We start from the raw sequence: 6,499 nt of genomic DNA on the forward strand, positions 1-6,499 counted from the left end.
ATTAACTTATACATTCTATTCATCAATTTCATTCTTTTCTCTTAATTCATTTTTGTCTATTCTTAATAATTTCTTCTATCACTGTTACTGTTATGACTTTTATTAATTCAGTATTTATCTGAATAGTTTAATTGTATTATCCTGGTATAATGTGATACTTACTTACTTAAGTCTATTTCTTTCAATGAAGCATAGGCCGCCGACCAGCATTCTCTTATAATGAAAGCCGAGTTCCTTCGGAAATCATGATGCCGATGCATTTTCTAACAATCAGAGCAACAATTTTAATGGGTACATGATGTGATAGATTGAATCAATATACATATGTACCATATTCTGTTGCTTAAAACTGACTTGCTTTCAAGTTTGTCTATATTATATCAATAAGTGAAAACTTCCGGGTTGATTGTTATCTACTAGATAAAAATAACTGGATCTGTTGTGAGATAGTAACTCATTGAAGGCAATGGTGAATGTGTCGCTCAACTTCTTGGATCGGTTGAAATTAGACATTAATATCGTTGGATGCCGGCCGGCTCGAAAGTCTAGAGGTTGAGCGCTTACGCGTGGGACTGATAGGTCCTGGATTCTAATCTCGTGAGGCGGGATCGTGGATGCGCACTGCTGAGGAGTCCCACAATAGAACGAAACGGCCGTCCAGTGCTCACAAGTTTCGTACTATTTATGAAAAGTAATATATCGAATATTGTGAACACTCCTTTTATTTAAGTATACATGATTATTGGTTAAAAGAGTAAAATAATTCATATCATCGAATAAATGAAAGTAAGAATCTAAAGTCAACAAGTAAAAATATCGAAATTCTGATTCCTAAGAAGAAGTTAGTAATAGTAATAGACTATGAAATTATTACTAAAAATATGTCATACAGATCAATTAGTCAACATGTAGACATGGTTTCAATTTATTAAGATTGTAGTTGAGTCAATTGAAGCTAGACCATCATGGTAAACCTGGAAGCCCTGGACGGCCGTCACGTCCTATTGTGGGACTCCTCAGCAGTGTTCATCCATGATCTAGTCTATTGTGATTCGAATCCAGGACCTATCAGTCTCGCACCAGAGCACTTAACCAATAGACCACTGACCCGGCCGGCATCCAATGGTGTTAATGTCTAACGTCAACCAATCCACGAAATTGAGCAACCATTCACTAATGTCTTCAGTGAGTTGATATCTCCCAAACGACCTGTTTAAAGTTCACTGATTACTGCTTCTCATTAAAACTCCAGGAAATACCTCATAGAGTCAGTCACTAGTGAGCATATGTTGATCATTATCAGAAGGGGGGTTTAGTGGAAATTTTAATAATTTTATATAGTTAAAATCAAATTTCAACAATTCATCACAAATTATCCATCTTAAACAAATCGACAATTTTCACTTATGTATATTCTCTCTTGTTGTTGTTGTTGTTGTCGGCTTCCCCCCCCTTTTTTCTTTTCTTCATTTATCTCTCTATAACCATATGGTTATCTGATTATATTTATCTTTAATATGATGATGATCTATTTATGTATATAATGGATTAATTTATTACCAAAGCCAAAGTTAATTCTATCTATTCAATAGTAGGGGGAAAGTATTCTATTGTACATGTATCATGCTTTAATTGTTTCACTTATCTATGTAATCATAAATAATGCACTATCTATCTAAATTAGAGTTATTATATTGTATGGTTCATCATGTTTACTTTTATTCTTATTGGTTTACTAATGGTACTACAATACAAATATTCAAAGATATTCCTTTTCTTTCCTTGAAATTGTAGACGACGATGGTGAAATAACACTGTCCTATGAATATATGTGTGTAGGTGTAGGTGTGTAAGTAGGTATATTTTGTAAAGATCTTATCTTTCTCTAAATTGGTTTTTTTCTTTTCTTCTTCTTCTTCTTTCATTTTATCATTACTAAGTGAACATTATCTATTATTGTTTAATGGATTGTTTGAGTTCAGTAAAGTAGATAATAGCACGCAATGATATGTTTATTCATTCATCTTATATTTATGTATACACAATACTTATACAGACACATCGTGCACACACACACACAAAGTCACTCTATAGATAGACAGACATATATATATATATAACCCTTTTAATTCCACCCTTGTGTTGTTTTTTCTCCTTTTTTTCAAAAGATTTTCCCAAGTTATTTATTTATCTTTTACCCCATTTTACTTACTTAGTTACTTACGCCTATTACTCCCTATGGAGTATAAGCCCCCGACCAGTATTCTCCAACCCATACTTTACCCTTATTTTTTTGGTTGATCATAAAAAAGAATTTTTTTAAATAAATAAATGGGAATGTTTATATTATTTTTTATAAATGGATAATATAATGATGATATAAGGAAATTAGATTTCCCGACCCAACTGCCCCTCCCTTGTTTTTTATTCTTTTTTGGTTAATTCAAAGATAAACACTCATTATTTATTTATGTATTGATAACAAGGTAAATTGTACATTTTGGGTTTCTATGTGTAATTAGGTATAATAATAACAATAATAAATTCACTTAGTATTGTTTGTCGGAATCTTTCTATCGATGTTTAAGACTGTAACCGGTCAGTCTCTTATTAGCCATATGTGTATACTGTGTGTATTGCCTCGATATTCCCTTAATTCACAAGTATTATAAGCAAAGATGGATAGTGGTTGGCAGTGGAATGCAGGACGCGAGTTTCATCCTATTTGGGACTGGTCAGCTGGGTGTACCTGAATCTCAGAGTCGATGTTCACTCTGGGACTCAAATCCACCATCTTTCGTTTCAAACGCCATCACGTTATCCACTTACCTACTAAGTTCTGATAGCCAACTGCTTTTGAAATGGCGTGGAGTTTAAATTCACTTCGTATTGTTTGTTTGAAACTTCCCATTGATGTTTTAGGACTGTAACTGGTCAGTTTCTTATTAGCCATATGTGTATACTGTGTGTATTGCCTCGATATTCCCTTAATTCACAAGTATTATAAGCAAAGATGGATAATGGTTAGCAGTGGAATCCAGGATTCAAACAAACAATACTAAGTGAATTTAAACTTCACCTCATTGCACAAACAAGTAGTCATCAGGACTCAGTAGGTATCTGAGTGGATAATGTGATGACGTTTGAAGTGAAAGGTACTGGGTTCGAGTCCCAGAGTGAATATCAACTCTGAGATGCAGGTAAATCCAGCCGACGAGTCCCAAATAGGACGAAACACGTGTCAAATTGGATTCCACTGCTAGCCATTATCCATTTTTGCTTATTATTATAATAATAGCTATACAATAAAATGGTCTGTCTATTTGTGTACATATTAATGGGTTTTTCATACTCTATTTTGTGAAACCATAAGAAATATACTTATCAGAAGTCAAATTAATCATTATTATACAAGTAGGTATCATTACCAAGTTTTGATTTGATATTTAGTAATATATTTGTAGATATTCCCAATGAGTAGAAAAATTCGATTTTTTGACATTTCATGACTTAGTGTAAGCCACTTCTTCAGTCGCTTTGCACTATAGTGCGAAGATCATCCAATGCTATTAGTGGCAATTGTTTCGCTACTAACATATAGAAACTCAACCAATCATAACTTTACTACAGAAGTTCAGGGATATCTTGAAGTAATTCGCCTGTAGCTGACTATTATCCTTTGATAGAAGCAGTTTGAATTAGTCGAAATTAGAATTGTGCTACTGGGCTCCAACCCGGTAGTTATAATACCTAACAATTCACCATGAGATTTTAATGCCTTGGTTTCGACCCTCAATGGAATCATGGGCACGTACTCCTGACGAGTTCCACATTAGGACGAACTACTAGCCCAATGCTCCCTAATTTTAACAGTATCAGTATGCGGTGAACTTGTACAGTGAAATGTTGTGAACTTTAAACAAATGAACCTGAATAGATTGTGTAAGTAATTGATATAATGATGTGTTAAAATAAACAAGAAAATAAATAACTGGTTGAAATATTCAAATGGCAGGAACAGATAGCCTAGATAATCATGTAAGCCGCCTTGTTAACAAACACACTTATCATCAATCATGAATCTCATTCATACTTCAAATGTTGTAGTACATTAGTGTAGAAAATGGATTAATCTATATATAATATATAACTGAGCACAACCATTATGACTAATTTACATTCAAACATATCAACAATCAATTCATGGTTACTATCATAAAGTTTTCATAGTTGAAAGCCGGATACTATCAGCAACAGCGTTTTATGGTAGAGGACAAACTAGCTTCCAACTGAAGAGGAAATTAGGAAAAGACGTTGGAACTGGATAGGACATACATTAAGGAAATCACCAATGTGCATTACAAAGTAATCCCTAACTTAGAATTCGGAAGGGAAAGGGAGAAGAGGAAGGCCAAAGAACACATTACGCCGGGAAATAGAAGCAAATATGAAAAGGATGAATAACAACTGGAAAGAACTGGCGTAAGTAAGTAAGTAAGTTGAAAGCGTGAGTCAATTGAAGCTAGACCACCATGAAAAACCTGGAAGCACTGGATGACCGTTTCGTCCTATTATGGGACTCCTCAGTAGTGCGCATCCACGACCTCGCCTCACGAGATTCGAACCCAAGACCTACCAGTCTATCCAGGTTTTCCCTGGTGGTCTAGCTTCAATTGACTCACGCTTTCAACTATGAAAAGTCTTCCATTTCTATCTAAAAACGTATCAACATAGACTTTTCTTCTTACAAAAGTAAATAAACAAACTAATAAACAATGAAGGGGGGATAAGGAAAGTGTATACAATAAATCATTCTATATAGTCTAATCTAATCAGTGGTAATAATATTACTACTACTGCTACTACTACTACTACTACTACCACCACTACTATTACTACTACTACCACTACCATTGTTATTATTGCTACTATTATTACTTATTTAACTACCCATCTTCATTTCTTAATTTATTCCATTTTCCATTAAGTAAAACCACAAAAATTTTGGCGCCTAAATCTTTCAATTTTTGTTTCATATATGTGTATGTGTTCAACATTCTACAATTTGAAAAACAAAAGTCTTAATTTAAATTGACTTGGTATTGTTTACTTGAATCCTCACATTGGTGTTTAGGACTACAAGTAGTCGGTCTCTTATTGGCACATATGCATCCTGTGTGTATTGCTTCGATATAACCTTAATTCACAAGCATTCTAAGCAAAGGTAGATAGTGGTTAGCAGCGGAATCCAGGACACCCGTTTCGTCCTATTTGGGACTCATCAACTGGGTTTACATTCATCTCAGAGTTGGTGTTCACTCTAGGACTCGAACCCAGTACCATTCACTTTAAACATCATCGCGTTATCCACATAGCTACTGATTCTTGATAGGACGAAATGCGAGTCCTGGATCGCACTGCTAACCACTATCCATCTTTGCTTAATAACTTACTTTCAAACACATGGAAAATTTATTCTTTATTTTACTTATTTATTTAAACACATAAATATTGGTACAAGTAAGCACTAGATAAATATGCGCCGCACAAATCTCATTCGATTTGTGTGAGGGCTGTGATACTGCCCAGGTGCCCAGACTGAAGCAGGTGGTTTTCTTAGGGGACCACACCCGGAGCCTTTGACCTGAAGGTCTAGTCCACAAGGCAGTGGAGCATCGTAAGGAGGTACAGTCCCATGGTAGCCGGTGACCAACAGTTGGTTCATACGCCATTCGTTCCTTCAGGTTACTGGAGCCCATGTGCACCATTGATTTGGAATGAGGGTTTTCCAACTCCCCTAGATGGATCCTCCACATCCACCAACCCGGTTAAAGCACCGGACATTCGCTTTTCGTCCTCTCACTTTTGTGAACAACACCCGTGGTACGAGAAGGCAGTGAGTAGGACTTCCCTGGCAGAGGCTATATACGCGTGGCCATATGAGAGCATTTCGAGAGGGAGAGCAGACTCTGCCCACTCTCGGCCGTACCAGGGCATTTGGGGGCGGAAAATTTATTCACTCAGTATTTAGTTTGTTCGGCTGGTTAAATTTGTTTAATCTTAATTAATTAGTTGTTTATTAACTTAGTTTAATTAAATTAAAGTACAATTCTAAGCCAGCCAGGAACAGCTTCAAGGTTATTACACAAAAATACAATCAGTATGGTGATTATCAACCTTACGACAGTTAATTGTATTGAGGGAAGTACCTACAAGATGTTACCAATAGATGTACTCACTTGTGAGTGCCGGAATGAAGTAACCGTGAATAAGTGCGAAGAAATACGAGATGGAATTATATTTCGCCTCACTGCTTGTTAGGGTTAGTACCCAGGTTGGTTTTCTATATATAGATCTCTGTAAAAAAAAACTATCCGACCTTCTTTTCAATCGGACATCAAGGAAATGAAATCCCTCGTTTGCCTCTGTTTCATTAATTGTCACCCTTCAATTCAGTTCACGTAGAAAGCAGAGGCAAACGAGGGATTTCATTTCCTTG

Source organism: Schistosoma mansoni (genome assembly GCF_000237925.1).
Source record: "Schistosoma mansoni, WGS project CABG00000000 data, chromosome 3 unplaced supercontig 0083, strain Puerto Rico, whole genome shotgun sequence".
In the NCBI taxonomy this organism is placed as follows: Eukaryota; Metazoa; Platyhelminthes; class Trematoda; order Strigeidida; family Schistosomatidae; genus Schistosoma; species Schistosoma mansoni.